The 19459-nt window shown below is 60.3% G+C and overlaps 1 non-coding gene across 1 annotated transcript; it reads left to right on the plus strand.

Moving 5' to 3' along the window:
- The first annotated feature begins 11522 nt into the window (after positions 1-11522).
- Positions 11523-11641, plus strand: LOC131867580 (5S ribosomal RNA). The gene has a single exon (XR_009366132.1). It is a non-coding gene; the product is annotated as a 5S ribosomal RNA (ribosomal RNA).
- Positions 11642-19459: the final 7818 nt, after the last annotated feature.

Raw genomic sequence — 19459 nt, forward strand, 5'->3', positions numbered from 1 at the left:
ATGACAACCGGGCTGTGAGGAGAGGAGGGATGCAGCCAAGAAAGCAATCAGGGCTCGAGGCAAGGGATGCATCAAGGATAGCAATCATGTTGTGAGGCGAGATTCCAAAGGCTAAACGTGAGAGGCTGCAGGGTCGACTCAGAGAGGTCTATGCATGTGAGAGGCTGAAAGCAAGGTCGACTCGGAGCGGTCTATGCATCGGGCGCGCTTGGGGCGACTACCAGTGCCAACCCCTTATCCCGCGACGCGTCCGACAAAGAGAACGTTCCAAGGCGGCAGAGGAGGTTACCAGCCGAAGGATGCAGTAGCAATAACAGGTATAGTTCCGCGGCGGCCGAGAAGACTCACCGCATAGGAATCGGGATGCGAGGCGAGGGATGCGGCGGGAAGGCCCCGACGGCTAAACGGAAGAGGCTGCAGGGCCGCCTCGGAATGGTCCAAGCATCGGATGCGATTGGGACGACTACCAGTGCCAACCCCTTATCCCGCGATGCGTCCGATACACAGATAGTTCCAAGGCGGCCGAGGAGCCTCACCGCATATCAATCGGGGTGCGAGGCGAGGGATGGGGCGGGAAGGCCCCAACGGCTAGACGGAAGAGGCTTCAGGGCCACCTTGGAATGGTCCAAGCATCGGACGCGCTTGGGGCGACTGCCAGTGCCAACCCCTTATCCCGCGATGCGTCCGATACACAGATGGTTCCAAGGCGGCCGAGGAGCCTCACCACATAGCAATCGGGGGTGCGAGGCGAGGGATGGGGCGGGAAGGCCCCAACGGCTAGACGGAAGAGGCTTCAGGGCCGCCTAGGAATGGTCCAAGCATCGGACACGCTTGGGGCGACTACCAGTGACAGCCCCCTATCCCGCGATGCGTCCGATACGAAGATGGTTCCAAGGCGGCCGAGGAGCCTCACCGCATAGCAATCGGGGTGCGAGGTGGGGGATGCGGCGAGATGGCCCCAACGGCTAGACGGAAGAGGCCACAGGGCCGCGTCGGAATAGTCCAAGCATCGGACGCGCTTGGGGCGACTACCAGTGACAACCCCTTATCCCGCGATGCGTCCGATACGAAGATAGTTCCAAGGCGGCCGAGGAGCCTCACCGCATAGCAATCGGGGTGCGAGGTGGGGGATGCGGCGAGATGGCCCCAACGGCTAGACGGAAGAGGCTGCAGGGCCGCCTCGGAATAGTCCAAGCATCGGACGCGCTTGGGGCCACTACCAGTGACAACCCCTTATCCCGCGATGCGTCCGATACGAAGATAGTTCCAAGGCGGCCGAAGAGCCTCACCGCATAGCAATCGGGGTGCGAGGTGGGGGATGCGGCGAGATGGCCCCAACGGCTAGACGGAAGAGGCCACAGGGCCGCCTCGGAATAGTCCAAGCATCGGACGCGCTTGGGGCGACTACCAGTGACAACCCCTTATCCCGCGATGCGTCCGATACGAAGATAGTTCCCAGGCGGCCGAGGAGCCTCACCGCATAGCAATCGGGGTGCGAGGCGAGGGATGCGGCGAGATGGCCCCAAAGGCTAGACGGAAGAGGCTGCAGGGCTGCCTCGGAATAGTCCAAGCATCGGACGCGCTTGGGGCGACTACCACTGCCAACCCCTTATCCCGCGATGCGTCCGATACACAGATAGTTCCGAGGCGGCCGAGGAGGTGGGGGATGCAGCGAGATGGCCCCAACGGCTAGACGGAAGAGGCTGCAGGGCCGCCTCGGAATAGTCCAAGCATCGGACGCGCTTGGGGCGACTACCAGTGACAACCCCTTATCCCGCGATGCGTCCGATACACAGATAGTTCCGAGGCGGCCAAGGAGCCTCACCGCATAGCAATCGTGGTGCGAGGTGGGGGATGCGGCGAGATGGCCCCAACGGCTAGACGGAAGAGGCTGCAGGGCCGCCTCGGAATGGTCCAAGCATCGGATGCGCTTGGGGCGACTACCACTGCCAACCCCTTATCCCGCGATGCGTCCGATACACAGATAGTTCCAAGGCGGCCGAGGAGCCTCACAGCATAGCAATCAGGGTGCGAGGCGAGGGATGCGGCGAGAAAGCCCCAACGGCTAGAGGGAAGAGGCTTCAGGTCCGCCTCGGAATGGTCCAAGCATCGGACGCGCTTGGGGCGACTACCAGTGACAACCCCTTATCCCGCGACGCGTCCGATACACAGATAGTTCCAAGGCGGCCGAGGAGCCTCACCGCATAGCAATCGGGGTGCGAGGCGAGGGATGCGGCGAGAAGGACCCAACGGCTACACGGAAGAGGCTTCGGGGCCGCCTCGGAATGGTCCAAGCATCGGACGCGCTTGGGGCGACTACCAGTGACAACCCCTTATCCCGCGACGCGTCCGATACACAGATAGTTCCAAGGCGGCCGAGGAGCCTCACCGCATAGCAATCGGGGTGCGAGGCGAGGGATGCGGCGAGAAGGACCCAACGGCTAGACGGAAGAGGCTTCGGGGCCGCCTCGGAATGGTCCAAGCATCGGACGCGCTTGGGGCGACTACCAGTGACAACCCCTTATCCCGCGACGCGTCCGATACACAGATAGTTCCAAGGCGGCCGAGGAGCCTCACCGCATAGCAATCGGGGTGCGAGGCGAGGGATGCGGCGAGAAGGACCCAACGGCTAGACGGAAGAGGCTTCGGGTCCGCCTCGGAATGGTCCAAGCATCGGACGCGCTTGGGGCGACTACCAGTGACAACCCCTTATCCCGCGATGCGTCCGATACACAGATAGTTCCAAGGCGGCCGAGGAGCCTCACCGCATAGCAATCGGGGTGCGAGGCGAGGGATGCGGCGAGAAGGACCCAACGGCTAGACGGAAGAGGCTTCGGGTCCGCCTCGGAATGGTCCAAGCATCGGACGCGCTTGGGGCGACTACCAGTGACAACCCCTTATCCCGCGACGCGTCCGATACACAGATAGTTCCAAGGCGGCCGAGGAGCCTCACCGCATAGCAATCGGGGTGCGAGGCGAGGGATGCGGCGAGAAGGACCCAACGGCTAGACGGAAGAGGCTTCGGGTCCGCCTCGGAATGGTCCAAGCATCGGACGCGCTTGGGGCGACTACCAGTGACAACCCCTTATCCCGCGACGCGTCCGATACACAGATAGTTCCGAGGCGGCCGAGGAGCCTCACCGCATAGCAATCGGGGTGCGAGGCGAAGGATGCGGCGAGAAGGACCCAACGGCTAGACGGAAGAGGCTTCGGGTCCGCCTCGGAATGGTCCAAGCATCGGACGCGCTTGGGGCGACTACCAGTGACAACCCCTTATCCCGCGACGCGTCCGATACACAGATAGTTCCAAGGCGGCCGAGGAGCCTCACCGCATAGCAATCGGGGTGCGAGGCGAGGGATGCGGCGAGAAGGACCCAACGGCTAGACGGAAGAGGCTTCAGGGCCGCCTCGGAATGGTCCAAGCATCGAACGCGCTTGGGGCGACTACCAGTGACAACCCCTTATCCCGCGACGCGTCCGATACACAGATAGTTCCGAGGCGGCCGAGGAGCCTCACCGCATAGCAATCGGGGTGCGAGGCGAGGGATGCGGCGAGAAGGACCCAACGGCTAGACGGAAGAGGCTTCAGGGCCGCCTCGGAATGGTCCAAGCATCGGACGCGCTTGGGGCGACTACCAGTGACAACCCCTTATCCCGCGACGCGTCCGATACACAGATAGTTCCGAGGCGGCCGAGGAGCCTCACCGCATAGCAATCGGGGTGCGAGGCGAGGGATGCGGCGAGAAGGACCCAACGGCTAGACGGAAGAGGCTTCAGGGCCGCCTCGGAATGGTCCAAGCATCGGACGCGCTTGGGGCGACTACCAATGACAACCCCTTATCCCGCGACGCGTCCGATACACAGATAGTTCCGAGGCGGCCGAGGAGCCTCACCGCATAGCAATCGGGGTGCGAGGCGAGGGATGCGGCGAGAAGGACCCAACGGCTAGACGGAAGAGGCTTCAGGGCCGCCTCGGAATGGTCCAAGCATCGGACGCGCTTGGGGCGACTACCAGTGACAACCCCTTATCCCGCGACGCGTCCGATACACAGATAGTTCCGAGGCGGCCGAGGAGCCTCACCGCATAGCAATCGGGGTGCGAGGCGAGGGATGCGGCGAGAAGGACCCAACGGCTAGACGGAAGAGGCTTCAGGGCCGCCTCGGAATGGTCCAAGCATCGGACGCGCTTGGGGCGACTACCGTTGCCAACCCCTTATCCCGCGATGCGTCTGATACACAGATAGTTCCGAGGCGGCCGAGGAGCCTCACCGCATAGCAATCGGGTTGCGAGGCAGATTATTGGGAAGGGAACCCCCTGGGATGCGGCTCAAGCAGTGCCCAAAGGGACTGGAATGCGGAATCACATCGAGAGACCCAAATGCTATACGAGGGCTCAAATCGAATTATCGATTTGGCCACGACATGGACGCATCGGAACGACTACCTTTGCCGAACCACTCGCAATTGCATCCATACCGAAACCAATAGACATTTCCGTTAGAGCCCTCGCATAGCATTCGGGAATCTCGCATGCCCCTCTAAATCGACCAATGCTGGCGCTCAATGAAAATCCGAGCGCTACCACCGTTCGAGCGCCAGCATTGGTCGAGTTAGAGGGGCACGGGGGAGAATGCTCCAGTCAACACCTCCCCTATATAAGTTATTTGTCCGATTCTCGCACAACCGTAGTCTGCCTCGTCGAATCAAACAACGGTCCCAGATTCCGACTTCCGTTCCGTAGAGACCCAAAAGCTAGATGGAGGCTCGCAAGAAAGAGAGTCGGCGCATAGCAATCGGGTTTCTCGAACGTTTAGGGACCGAGCTCACTTGCGGATAGGGCAAAATCCGCCAAGCAACCCAAAAGCTAGACGGGGGCTCGAATCGAATCGCCTAGGCGGCCACAACAACGACGTGTTGGATCGACTACCAGTGCCAAACCATTCAGCAAGACTAGTCTGTGTCGAGGCCGGATAGAGATTCTCAGAGAGCGCCCGCATAGCATTTAGGAGACCTGCCGCGTCCCTCACACTCGACAAATGGTGGTGCACGTTTATAAATCCGAGCGATCCCAACCCTTTCAAGCACCAACATCGGTCGAGATAGAGGGGCACGGAGGGGGCTGCGTGAGACAACACAGTCCCCTATATAAGTTATTTGTCCGATTCTCACACATCCGAAGAATGGTCATCAAATCGGACAACAGCCCAAACTTCCGACTTCCGTCCCAGAAAGCCCAAGAGCTATCTAAAACGTTCATGGCCGGAACTCGATCGCGGCTATACCAGTCCGCCAAGCAACCCAAAAGCTAGACTGGAGCTCTAGTCGAATCACCTCTGTGGCCATTGCAAGGACGTGTTGGAGCGACTACCATTGCCGAACCATTCCGCAGGTCGAGTCCATACCAAGGCCGCATAGAGATTCACGATGAGCTCCTGCATAGCAATCAGGAGACTTGCCGTGTCCATCACAATCGATAAATCCTGGTGCAAGATTTTTGCATCCGAGCGCTCCAACCAGTCGAGCACCAGCATCAATCGACATAAACGGGCACGGGGGGAGGATGCTCGAGAACACTACCTCCCCTATATAAGTTATTTGTCCGATTCTCAAGCAGCCGAAGTCTGGTCATCGAATCGGGTCAAAGACCACAACTTCCGACTTTACCCACAATGCAAGTCATCGAATCGAACATCGGCCCCCGAGTCGGACTCCATGCGTATGTCAGGTCATCGGACCCAAATTCCGCCTTCCTGCGCATGGCGGGCCATCAATATCAACTCGGTCATCGGACCCAAACTCCGCCTTTTTGCGTATGGCACGCCTTCAAATCGGTCATCGGACCCAAATTCCGCCTTCCTGTGCATGGCGGGCCATCAACATCAACTCGGTCATCGGACCCAAATTCCGCCTTTCTGCGCATGGCACGCCATCAACTCGGTCATCGGACCCAAATTCCGCCTTCCTGCGCATGGCAGGTCATCGGACACAAATTCAGACCTCGCCAATATGCCTACGTATCGAATCGGTCATCGGACCCAACTTCCGACTTCATCCATACTGTAGGGTCTTTGAGGTTGGCGCGGTGCGCTCAACCCAGGGAGTCGACCCATCGAAGCATACACCTCCCCTATATAAGCTATTTGTCCGATTCCCACACCTGTGTAGTTTGCACCTCTGACCAGGACATCGACCCCAACTTCCGAACTCGACTGCAACGACGGCACCAGCGCCTTGGTGCGCACCTTGCGACGCACAGTCCCAACATTCGCCTTCCTGCACATGGCAGGTCATCGGACCCAAATTCCGACCTCGCGAGTATGCCTACATATCGAATCGGTCATCGGACCCAACTTCCGACTTCATCCATACCGTAGGGTCTTTGAGGTTGGCGCGGTGCGCTCAACCCGGGGAGTCGACCCAACGAAGCATACACCTCCCCTATATAAGCTATTTGTCCGATTCCCACACCTGTGTAGTTTGCACCTCCGATCAAGACATCGACCCCAACTTCCGAACTCGCCTCCAACGACCGAACCAGCGCCTTGGTGCGCACCTTGCAACGCACAGTGCCAACATTCGCCTTCCTGCACGTGGCAGGTCATCGGACCCAAATTCCGACCTCGCGAGTATGCCTACATATCGAATCGGTCATCGGACCCAACTTCCGACTTCATCCATACCGTAGGGTCTTTGAGGTTGGCGCGGTGCGCTCAACCCGGGGAGTCGACCCAACGAAGCATACACCTCCCCTATATAAGCTATTTGTCCGATTCCCACACCTGTGTAGCTTGCACCTCCGATCAGGACATCGACCCCAACTTCCGAACTCGACTAAAAAGACCGCACCAGCGCCTTGGTGTGCACCTTGCAACGCACAGTGTCAACATTCGCCTTCCTGCACATGGCAGGTCATCGGACCCAAATTCCGACCTCATGAGCATACCTACTAATCGAATCGGTCATCGGACCCAACTTCCGACTTCATCCATACCGTAGGGTCTTTGAGGTTGGCGCGGTGCGCTCAACCTGGGGAGTCGACCCATCGAAGCATACACCTCCCCTATATAAGCTATTTGTCCGATTCCGACACCTGTGTAGTTTGCACCTCCGCTCAGGACATCGACCCCAACTTCCGAACTCGCCTGCAACGACCGAACCAGCGCCTTGGTGCGCACCAAAAGTGCGCACTTTTGGAGGGCACTTTTCTGCGCTCCAAAGGTGCGCACTTTTGGAGGGCACTTTTTGGAGGGCACTTTTCTGCGCTCCAAAGGTGCGCACTTTTGGAGGGCACTTTTTGGAGGGCACTTTTCTGCGCTCCAAAGGTGCGCACTTTTGGAGGGCACTTTTTGGAGGGCACTTTTCTGCGCTCCAAAGGTGCGCACTTTTGGAGGGCACTTTTTGGAGGGCACTTTTCTGCGCTCCAAAGGTGCGCACTTTTGGAGGGCACTTTTTGGAGGGCACTTTTCTGCGCTCCAAAGGTGCGCACTTTTGGAGGGCACTTTTTGGAGGGCACTTTTCTGCGCTCCAAAGGTGCGCACTTTTGGAGGGCACTTTTTGGAGGGCACTTTTCTGCGCTCCAAAGGTGCGCACTTTTGGAGGGCACTTTTTGGAGGGCACTTTTCTGCGCTCCAAAGGTGCGCACTTTTGGAGGGCACTTTTTGGAGGGCACTTTTCTGCGCTCCAAAGGTGCGCACTTTTGGAGGGCACTTTTTGGAGGGCACTTTTCTGCGCTCCAAAGGTGCGCACTTTTGGAGGGCACTTTTGTGCACTCCAAAGGTGCGCACTTTTGGAGGGCACTTTTCCTGTGCTCCAAAGGTGCACACCTAGGTGAGCACCTTCGACCACACCTTGTAGCACACCAAACTCTGACTTTCGACTTCATCCGCAATGCAGGGTCTTTGAGGTTGGCGCAATGCGCACAACCAGGGGAGTCGACCCATCAAACCCAACACCTCCCCTATATAAGCTATTTGTCTGATTCTCATACATGCGTAGCCTGCAGGAGCAATTAGGACATCGACCCCAACTTTCGGCTTCTAAACGAAAACAAGGTCTTTGAGGTTGGTGTAATGCGAACAACTAGGGGAGTCAACCCATCAAACCCAACACCTCCCCTATATAAGCTATTTGTCTGATTCTCATACATGTGTAGTCTACAGGAGCAATTAGGACATCGACCCCAACTTTTGACTTCTTAACGAAAACAAGGTCTTTGAGGTTGACGTAATGCGCACAACCAGGGGAGTCGACCCATCAAACCCAACACCTCCCCTATATAAGCTATTTGTCCGATTCTCATACATGTGTAGCCTGCAGGAGCCATTAGGACATTGACCCCAACTTTTGACTTCTTAACGAAAACAAGGTCTTTGAGGTTGGCGTAATGCGCACAACCAAGGGAGTTGACCCATCAAACCCAACACCTCCCCTATATAAGCTATTTGTCTGATTCTCATACATGTGTAGCCTGCAACAACGATTAGGACATCCACCCCAACTTCTGAATTCGTCTGCGTTGACCGCACCAAAGGTGCACGCCTTGGTGCTCACCAAAATCCGACTTCCGACTTCTTCTGCTATGCGGGGTCTTTGAGGTTGGCGCAGTGCGCACAACCAGGGGAGTCAACCCACCGAATGCAACACCTCCCCTATATAAGCTATTTGTCTGATTCTCATACATGCGTAGACTGCAGCAATGATTAGGACATCCACCCCAACTTTTGACTTCTTAAACAAGACAGGGTCTTTGAAGTTGGTGCAGTGCACACAACCAGGGGAGTCGACCCATCAAACGCAACACCTCCCCTATATAAAGCTATTTGTCCGATTCTCATACGTGTAGTCTGCAGCAGCGATTAGGACATCGACCCCAACTTCCGAATTCGTTTGCATTGACCGCACCAAAGGTGCACGCCTTGGTGTGCACCCTGGAGTGCACTTTGGTGCTCACCTCGGTGCACACTTTGGTGTGCACCTCGGTGTGCACCAAAGGTGCGCACCTTGGAGCGCACCAAAGGTGTACACTTTGGAGCGCACCACATAGGGTCTTTGAGAGGTTGGCGCAGTGCGCACACCAAGGTGGGTGTTGAGGTGCGTGCCGAGGTGGGTGGGTGCTAGGGTGCGCTCCATGGTGGGTGCCAGGGTGGGTGCGTGCTAGGGTGGATTCCAAAGAGGGTCATAGGGTGGGTGCCAAGGTGGGTTGGTGATATAGTGGGTTCAAAGGTGGGTACTAGGGTGGGTTCCAAGGTGGGTCACAAGTTGGGTGCCAGGATGCGTGGGTGTTAGGTTGGGTGCCAAGGTGGGCTCCTGCGTGGGTGGGTGCTAGGGTGGGTTTCAAGGTGGACGCGAGGGCGGGTGCCAAGGTGGGTAACAAGTTGGGTGTTAGGATGGGTGAGTGCTAGAGTGGGTGCCAAGGTGGGTGGGTGCTAAGGTGGATGCCAAGGTGGTTCACAGGGTGGGTGGGTTCTAGGGTGAGTTCCAAGGTGGGTCACAGGTTCAGTGCTAGGGTGGGTGTCAAGGCGGGTGTCGAGGTGCCTGGGTGCTAGGGTGTGGATGCCAATGTGGGTCATAGGGTGGGTACTAGGGTGGGCTGCAATGTGGGTGCCAAGGTGGGTAACATGCTCGGTGGGTTCTAAATTGGGTGCCAGGGTGGGTGTGCACCCACCTTGCCCGAGGTGGGTGCCAAGGTGCCAGTGTGGGTGGGTGCTAAGGTGGATGCCAAGGTGGGTGAGAAGGTGGGTGATAGGTTGAGTGGTAGGATGGGTGGGTGCCAAGATGGGTCACAGGGTGGGTGCAAGGGTGGGTAGGTGCTAGGGTTGGTGTCAGGGTGGGTGGGTGCTAGGTTGGGTTCCAAGGTGGGTGCGAGGGTGAGTGTCAAGGTGGGTCACAGGTTAGGTGCTAGGATGGGTGAGTGCTAGGGTGCAAAGGTGCCAGGGTGGGTGCTAGGATGGGTCGATGCTAGGGTGAGTGGCAAGGTGGGTCCACAAGTGTCAAGGTGGGTGCCGAGGTGGGTGCCAAGTCGGCGACTGCTATGGTGGATGCCAAGGTGGGTCACGGGGTGGGTGCCAAGTTGCTAGGTTGGGTTCCAAGGTGGGTGCCAACGTGGGTGCTAGGGTGCGTGGGTTAAAGGGTGTGTCACAACGTGGGTGCCAGGATGGGTGCGCACCCACACTGGCCAAGACGGGTGCGGGTGCAAGGTTGGGTTCCAAGCCCGGTCACAGGCTGGGTGCTAGGATGGGTGGGTGCCAAGGTGGGCACCAGGGTGGGTGCACCCACCCTGGCCAAGGTGGGTCACGGGGTGGGTCCTAGGGTGGGTAACGGGGTGGGTACTAAGGTGCGTGCCAAGGTGGGTCATAGGGTGGGTGCCAAGGTGGGCACCAGGGTGGGTGTGCACCAACCCTAGCCAGGGTAGGTCACGGGGTGGTTGTCGGGGTGGGCGTCAAGGAGCCAAGGTGGGTGGCAAGTAGCCAAGTTGCGTGCCAAGGTGGGTGTCGGGGTGGGTGCCAAGGATCCAAGGTGGGTGCCAAGGAACCAAGGTGGGTGTCTGGGTGGGTGCCGAGGTGGGAGCCAGGGTGGGTCCCAAGGTGAGTGCAAAGGTGGGTGCCAGGGTCAAGGTGAGTGCCAATGTGGGTTCCAAGGTGCCAGGGTCAGGGTGAGTGCCAATGTGGGTTCAAAGGTGCTAAGTTGGGTGCGAGGTTGGGTGCGAGGGTGGGTGGGTGCCAAGGTGTGCTAGGTGGAAGCCCGGGTGGGTCGGCATCCCATGGGTGTCGAGTTGGGTGCCTGATGGGTGCTTCTTGTCAAGTTTTAGTCGTCGGGACTCATTTCGAGCCTTAGAGGTCGTTTCTTGTCCGGTTGCCCTGTCTTCGACCTGGGAACCCAATTTTGGTCCTCGGGTCCCATTTTTTTTTGTCTCGCATCCCACTTTTGGCCTGTGGCCTTTTCGGGGTCGATTCTCGTTTTGGGCATCAGAGCATGTTTCTTCTCCTAAAACCCAATATTTGTTTATTAAGTCTCGGAACACATTTTTGTTCTCGTGGACCCATCATGGGTCTTGGAACGCATTTGTGGTCCTTGGGTCCCATTTTGCATCCCGAAACTTGTGTTTTGGTGCTTGATCCCTATTTTGGGTGCCCACCTTGCACCAAGTGCGCACCCGGGGCAAACCGAGCGCCTTGGTGCACCGGGGCAAGATCGAGCGTGCACCCGAGGCGCCCCGAACATGCACCAAGGTGCACTCGGCCCACATGTGAGCGCAGGTCGTTGCGCCCGAGGTGGTGTGTGGGCACCGCGTTGCAGACGGGACACTGCACGCACACGACGCCCCCTCCAGGTGCACGCACGTAGGCCGGGCCGGGTGCACACCCGACGCCCTAGCAAGGTGCGCGCACCCGGGCAGGGCTCACACTTGGCGAACGGGGCGCACTTCGCGAGGGAGGGTGTGCACCTCGACGGGGGTGGGTGGCCGGGGTGGATTCGCACGTGGGTCGCGGTTTGCTAAGTACACACTGCGACAAGCTCATAACGGGTGCGATCATACCAGCATTAGTGCACCGGATCCCATCAGAACTCCGCAGTTAAGCGCGCTTGGGCCGGAGTAGTACTGGGATGGGTGACCTCCCGGGAAGTCCCGGTGTTGCACCCTTTTTTAGTTTTTCGCCGGGCGTCGCAATGCTATTTGAATAAACCTTTTGCCCGTTTGCGTTCTCGTCGGGGCCGGGCCGGGCCGGGGTGCGCTGCCCGCACTACCGCGCGCGCGGGGGGCGACACCGAGCGCGCACCCGAGGCACCCCGAGCACACAGGCCACGGTGCAACCCGGGCGTTGTGCGCGCACCCCGGTGCGCCCGAGGTGCTGCGCGCGCACCCAGGTGAAATCGGTGTGCACCTCGGCCAGTGCGCGCTCGGTCGAGTCGCGCACGTTGGCCAAGGTGCACGGTGATGTTTCTTACTCTAAGGTTCCGCACCAGACGCCCGGGACAGGTGAGCGAAGCTGGGCGGGGCCGGGTGCGCGGCCGGGGCAGGTGCACGCAGCTGGAGAGAGCTTTGGAGCACACTTCGGAGCGCACCAATGATGCGCTCCATTCAAAAGTTTCCTGAAAAGGCAAAAAAAGTTGAGATTATAGAATTTCCCACTTGAGAGATTGTAAAAAAAAAAAATTTAAAATGAAGGAAACGCGGGTGCCAAGGTGTGCGCAGCCCAGCCAAGGTGTGCGCACCAAGGCGCCCACCCTGGCGAAGGTGCACGCAAGGTGCGCACCCGAGGCAAACCGGACAATTAACCCAACTTTCGACTTCGCGCGCACCTTGGAGCGCACTTCGGAGCGCTCCTTGGTGCGCACCAATCTTGGGCACCTCGGAGTGCACCATGGCGCCCACCAAGGTGCGCACCCGGGGCAAACCGAGCTCCGACTTCGTGCGCACCTTGGAGCGCACGAAAGGTGCGCACCATGGCGCCCACCAAGGTGCGCAGCCCAGCCAAGGCGTGCGCATCAAGGTGCGCACCCTGGCGAAGGTGCGCACCCGGGGCAAACCGAGCTCCGACTTCGTGCGCACCTTGGAGCGCACAAAAGGTGCGCAACCCAGCCAAGGTGTGCGCACCCCGGTCAAACCGAGCTCCGAATCGTGCGCACCAGAGGTGCACGCCATCGTGCGCACCTTGGAGCACACTTCGGAGCCCTCCTTGGTGCGCGCCGATGTTGCGCACCTCGGAGCGCACCCGGGGAAAACAATGCAATTAACCCGACTTTCGACTTCGTGGGCACCTCGGAGCGCTCTCGGGTTCGCACCTCGGAGCACACCGAGGTGCGCACCTTTGATGCGCTGCCTTCACCAATTTCCAGAAAAGGCAAGAAAACATTGAGAAGGTGTGCGCACCGAGGTGCCCACCCTGGCGAAGGTGCACGCGAGGTGCGCACCCGGGGCAAACCGGGCTCCGACTTCGTGCACGCCGCACCTTGGAGCACACTTCGGAGCGCTCCTTGGTGCGCACCAGGGCGCGCAACCCAGCCGAGGTGCCCACCCCGGCGAAGGTGCACGCGAGGTGCGCACCCGGGGCAAACCGGGCTCCGACTTCGTGCACGCCATGGTGCCCACCGCGGCGAAGGTGCACGCGAGGTGCGCACCCGGGGCAAACCGGGCTCCGACTTCGTGCACGCCGCACCTTGGAGCACACTTCGGAGCGCTCCTTGGTGCGCACCATGGTGCCCACCAGGGCGCGCAACCCCGCCGAAGGTGCACGCGAGGTGCGCACCCGGGGCAAACCGGGCTCCGACTTCGTGCACGCCGCACCTTGGAGCACACTTCGGAGCGCTCCTTGGTGCGCACCATGGTGCCCACCAGGGCGCGCAACCCCGCCGAAGGTGCACGCGAGGTGCGCACCCGGGGCAAACCGGGCTCCGACTTCATGCACGCCATGGTGCGCACCGCGGCGAAGGTGCGCACCCGGGGCAAACCGGGCTCCGACTTCGTGCACGCCGCACCTTGGAGCACACTTCGGAGCGCTCCTTGGTGCGCACCAGGGCGCGCAACCCAGCCGAGGTGCCCACCCCGGCGAAGGTGCACGCGAGGTGCGTACCCGGGGCAAACCGGGCTCCGACTTCGTGCACGCCGCACCTTGGAGCACACTTCGGAGCGCTCCTTGGTGCGCACCATGGTGCCCACCAGGCCGCGCAACCCAGCCAAGGTGTGCGCACCAAGGTGCACGCGAGGTGCGCACCCGGGGCAAACCGGGGTCCGACTTCGTGCACGCCGCACCTTGGAGCACACATCGGGGCGCTCCCGGGTTCGCACCGGCGTTGCGCACCGTGGTGGGCACCTCGGAGCACACCAAGGTGGGCAGCGAGGTGCGCACCTTTGATGCGATGCCTTCACTAATTTCCATAAAAGGCAAAAAAAAAACGAGATTTTAAAATTTCCGTTTTGAAAGATAGTGAGAAAAAGGGAATGCTGGTGCCATCTTGAGCCCGCCCTGGTGCGCAGCCCAGCCAAGGTGTGCGCACCAAGGTGCCCACCCTGGCGAAGGTGCGCGCCCGGGCAATTAATCCAACTTCCAACTTCGCGCGCGCCAGGGTGGGAGCGCACCCAACAACCGGGCCTGGGAAGAGCCAATGCGAGAAACCCCACCAAACGCTCTGACAAAAAAAGAGGGGGCGCTCCAGTAACCCCGCTTCGGAGCGCACCCTGGGCAAACCCAGCCAAGGTGCCCACCCCGGCCAAGGTGCAGGCGAGGTGCGCACCCGGGGCAAACCGGGCTCCGACAACGTGCACGCCGCACCTTGGAGCACACTTCGTAGCGCTCCCGGGTGCGCACCTCAGAGCACACCAAGGTGGGCAGCGAGGTGCGCACCTTTGATGCGCTGCCTTCACTAATTTCCAGAAAAGGCAAAAAAAAAAGGAGATTTTAAAATTTCCGTTTTGAAAGATAGTGAAAAAAACGGAACGCGCGTGCCATCTTGAGCCCGCCCTGGTGCGCAGCCCAGGTAAGGTGCCCACCCTGGCAAAGGTGCGCACCCGGGCAATTAACCCTACTTCCGACTTCGTGCGCGCCAGGGTGGCAACCGGGCCTCGGAAGAGCCAATGCGAGAAACCCCACCAAACGCTCCGACAAAAAAAGAGGCGGCGCTCCAATAACCCCGCTTCGGAGCGCAGCCGGGGCAAACCCAGCCAAGGTGCCCACCCCGACGAAGGTGCACGCGAGGTGCGCACCCGGGGCAAACCGGGCTCCGACAACGTGCACGCAGCACCTTGGAGCACACTTCGAAGCACTCCCGGGTGCCCACCGGCGTTGCGCACCGTGGTGGGCAGCGAGGTGCGCACCTTTGATGCGCTGCCTTCACTAATTTCCAGAAAAAGGCAAAAAAAAATGAGATTTTAAAATTTCCGTTTTGAAAGATAGTGAAAAAAAAGGAACGCGGGTGCCATCTTGAGCCCGCCCTGGTGCGCAGCCCAGGCAAGGCATGCGCACCAAGGTGCCCACCCGAGGTGCACACCCGGGGCAAACCGGGCTCCGACTTCGTGCAGGCCGCACCTTGGAGCACACTTCGGAGCGCTCCTTGGTGCGCACCATGGTGCCCACCAGGGCGCGCAACCCAGCCAAGGTCTGCACACCAAGGTGCCCACCCCGGCGAAGGTGCACGCGAGGTGCGCACCCGGGGCAAACCGGGCTCCGACTTCGTGCACGCCATGGTGCCCACCGCGGCGAAGGTGCACGCGAGGTGCGCACCCGGGGCAAACCGGGCTCCGACTTCGTGCACGCCGCACCTTGGAGCACACTTCGGAGCGCTCCTTGGTGCGCACCATGGTGCCCACCAGGGCGCGCAACCCAGCCAAGGTGTGCGCACCAAGGTGCACGCGAGGTGCGCACCCGGGGCAAACCGGGGTCCGACTTCGTGCACGCCGCACCTTGGAGCACACATCGGAGCGCTCCCAGGTTCGCACCAGCGTTGCGCACCTTTGATGCGCTGCCTTCACTAATTTCCAGAAAAGGCAAAAAAAAACGAGATTTTAAAATTTCCGTTCTGAAAGATAGTGAAAAAAACGGAACGCGGGTGCCATCTTGAGCCCTTCCTGGTGCGCAGCCCAGGCAAGTTGTGCGCACCAAGGTGCCCACCCTGGCGGAGGTGCGCGCCCGGGGCAATCCGGGCTCCGACTTCGTGCACTGCATGGTGCCCACCAAGGCGCGCAACCCAGCCAAGGTGCCCACCGCAGCGAAGGTGCACGCGAGGTGCGCACCCGAGGTGCACACCCGGGGCAAACCGGGCTCCGACTTCGTGCACGCCGCACCTTGGAGCACACTTCAGAGCGCTCCTTGGTGCGCACCAGGGCGCGCAACCCAGCCGAGGTGCCCACCCCGGCGAAGGTGCACGCGAGGTGCGCACCCGGGGCAAACCGGGCTCCGACTTCGTGCACGCCATGGTGCCCACCGCGGCGAAGGTGCGCACCCGGGGCAAACCGGGCTCCGACTTCGTGCACGCCGCACCTTGGAGCACACTTCGGAGCGCTCCTTGGTGCGCACCATGGTGCCCACCAGGCCGCGCAACCCAGCCAAGGTGTGCGCACCAAGGTGCACGCGAGGTGCGCACCCGGGGCAAACCGGGGTCCGACTTCGTGCACGCCGCACCTTGGAGCACACATCGGGGCGCTCCCGGGTTCGCACCGGCGTTGCGCACCGTGGTGGGCACCTCGGAGCACACCAAGGTGGGCAGCGAGGTGCGCACCTTTGATGCGATGCCTTCACTAATTTCCATAAAAGGCAAAAAAAAAACGAGATTTTAAAATTTCCGTTTTGAAAGATAGTGAGAAAAAGGGAATGCTGGTGCCATCTTGAGCCCGCCCTGGTGCGCAGCCCAGCCAAGGTTTGCGCACCAAGGTGCCCACCCTGGCGAAGGTGCGCGCCCGGGCAATTAACCCAACTTCCAACTTCGCGCGCGCCAGGGTGGGAGCGCACCCAACAACCGGGCCTGGGAAGAGCCAATGCGAGAAACCCCACCAAACTCTCTGACAAAAAAAGAGGGGGCGCTCCAGTAACCCCGCTTCGGAGCGCACCCTGGGCAAACCCAGCCAAGGTGCCCACCCCGGCCAAGGTGCAGGCGAGGTGCGCACCCGGGGCAAACCGGGCTCCGACAACGTGCACGCCGCACCTTGGAGCACACTTCGTAGCGCTCCCGGGTGCGCACCTCAGAGCACACCAAGGTGGGCAGCGAGGTGCGCACCTTTGATGCGCTGCCTTCACTAATTTCCAGAAAAGGCAAAAAAAAAAGGAGATTTTAAAATTTCCGTTTTGAAAGATAGTGAAAAAAACGGAACGCGCGTGCCATCTTGAGCCCGCCCTGGTGCGCAGCCCAGGTAAGGTGCCACCCTGGCAAAGGTGCGCACCCGGGCAATTAACCCTACTTCCGACTTCGTGCGCGCCAGGGTGGCAACCGGGCCTCGGAAGAGCCAATGCGAGAAACCCCACCAAACGCTCCGACAAAAAAAGAGGCGGCGCTCCAATAACCCCGCTTCGGAGCGCAGCCGGGGCAAACCAAGCCAAGGTGCCCACCCCGACGAAGGTGCACGCGAGGTGCGCACCCGGGGCAAACCGGGCTCCGACAACGTGCACGCAGCACCTTGGAGCACACTTCGAAGCACTCCCGGGTGCCCACCGGCGTTGCGCACCGTGGTGGGCAGCGAGGTGCGCACCTTTGATGCGCTGCCTTCACTAATTTCCAGAAAAAGGCAAAAAAAAATGAGATTTTAAAATTTCCGTTTTGAAAGATAGTGAAAAAAAAGGAACGCGGGTGCCATCTTGAGCCCGCCCTGGTGCGCAGCCCAGGCAAGGCATGCGCACCAAGGTGCCCACCCGAGGTGCACACCCGGGGCAAACCGGGCTCCGACTTCGTGCAGGCCGCACCTTGGAGCACACTTCGGAGCGCTCCTTGGTGCGCACCATGGTGCCCACCAGGGCGCACCCGAGGCAAACCGGGCTCCGACTTCGTGCACGCCGCACCTTGGAGCACACATCGGAGCGCTCCCAGGTTCGCACCAGCGTTGCGCACCTTTGATGCGCTGCCTTCACTAATTTCCAGAAAAGGCAAAAAAAAACGATATTTTAAAATTTCCGTTCTGAAAGATAGTGAAAAAAACGGAACGCGGGTGCCATCTTGAGCCCTTCCTGATGCGCAGCCCAGGCAAGTTGTGCGCACCAAGGTGCCCACCCTGGCGGAGGTGCGCGCCCGGGGCAAACCGGGCTCCGACTTCGTGCACTGCATGGTGCCCACCAAGGCGCGCAACCCAGCCAAGGTGCCCACCGCAGCGAAGGTGCACGCGAGGTGCGCACCCGAGGTGCACACCCGGGGCAAACCGGGCTCCGACTTCGTGCACGCCGCACCTTGGAGCACACTTCAGAGCGCTCCTTGGTACGCACCAGGGCGCGCAACCCAGCCAAGGTGCTCACCCCGGCGAAGGTGCACGCGAGGTGCGCACCCGGGGCAAACCGGGCTCGGACTTCGTGCACGCCGCACCTTGGAGCACACATCGGAGCGCTCCCGGGTTCGCACCAGCATTGCGCACCTTTGATGCGCTGCCTTCACTAATTTCCAGAAAAGGCAAAAAAAAGAAAAAAATGAGATTTTAAAATTTCCGTTTTGAAAGATAGTGAAAAAAACGGAACGCGGGTGCCATCTTGAGCCCGCCCTGGTGTGCAGCCCAGGCAAGTTGTGCGCACCAAGGCACCCACCCTGGCCAAGGTGGGTCACGGGGTGGGTCCTAGGGTGGGTAACGGGGTGGGTACTAAGGTGCGTGCCAAGGTGGGTCATAGGGTGGGTGCCAAGGTGGGCACCAGGGTGGGTGTGCACCAACCCTAGCCAGGGTAGGTCACGGGGTGGTTGTCGGGGTGGGCGTCAAGGAGCCAAGGTGGGTGGCAAGTAGCCAAGTTGCGTGCCAAGGTGGGTGTCGGGGTGGGTGCCAAGGATCCAAGGTGGGTGCCAAGGAACCAAGGTGGGTGTCTGGGTGGGTGCCGAGGTGGGAGCCAGGGTGGGTCCCAAGGTGAGTGCAAAGGTGGGTGCCAGGGTCAAGGTGAGTGCCAATGTGGGTTCCAAGGTGCCAGGGTCAGGGTGAGTGCCAATGTGGGTTCAAAGGTGCTAAGTTGGGTGCGAGGTTGGGTGCGAGGGTGGGTGGGTGCCAAGGTGTGCTAGGTGGAAGCCCGGGTGGGTCGGCATCCCATGGGTGTCGAGTTGGGTGCCTGATGGGTGCTTCTTGTCAAGTTTTAGTCGTCGGGACTCATTTCGAGCCTTAGAGGTCGTTTCTTGTCCGGTTGCCCTGTCTTCGACCTGGGAACCCAATTTTGGTCCTCGGGTCCCATTTTTTTTTGTCTCGCATCCCACTTTTGGCCTGTGGCCTTTTCGGGGTCGATTCTCGTTTTGGGCATCAGAGCATGTTTCTTCTCCTAAAACCCAATATTTGTTTATTAAGTCTCGGAACACATTTTTGTTCTCGTGGACCCATCATGGGTCTTGGAACGCATTTGTGGTCCTTGGGTCCCATTTTGCATCCCGAAACTTGTGTTTTGGTGCTTGATCCCTATTTTGGGTGCCCACCTTGCACCAAGTGCGCACCCGGGGCAAACCGAGCGCCTTGGTGCACCGGGGCAAGATCGAGCGTGCACCCGAGGCGCCCCGAACATGCACCAAGGTGCACTCGGCCCACATGTGAGCGCAGGTCGTTGCGCCCGAGGTGGTGTGTGGGCACCGCGTTGCAGACGGGACACTGCACGCACACGACGCCCCCTACAGGTGCACGCACGTAGGCCGGGCCGGGTGCACACCCGACGCCCTAGCAAGGTGCGCGCACCCGGGCAGGGCTCACACTTGGCGAACGGGGCGCACTTCGCGAGGGAGGGTGTGCACCTCGACGGGGGTGGGTGGCCGGGGTGGATTCGCACGTGGGTCGCGGTTTGCTAAGTACACACTGCGACAAGCTCATAAC

This window comes from Cryptomeria japonica, unplaced genomic scaffold, assembly GCF_030272615.1.
Source record: "Cryptomeria japonica unplaced genomic scaffold, Sugi_1.0 HiC_scaffold_175, whole genome shotgun sequence".
NCBI lineage: Eukaryota > Viridiplantae > Streptophyta > Pinopsida > Cupressales > Cupressaceae > Cryptomeria > Cryptomeria japonica.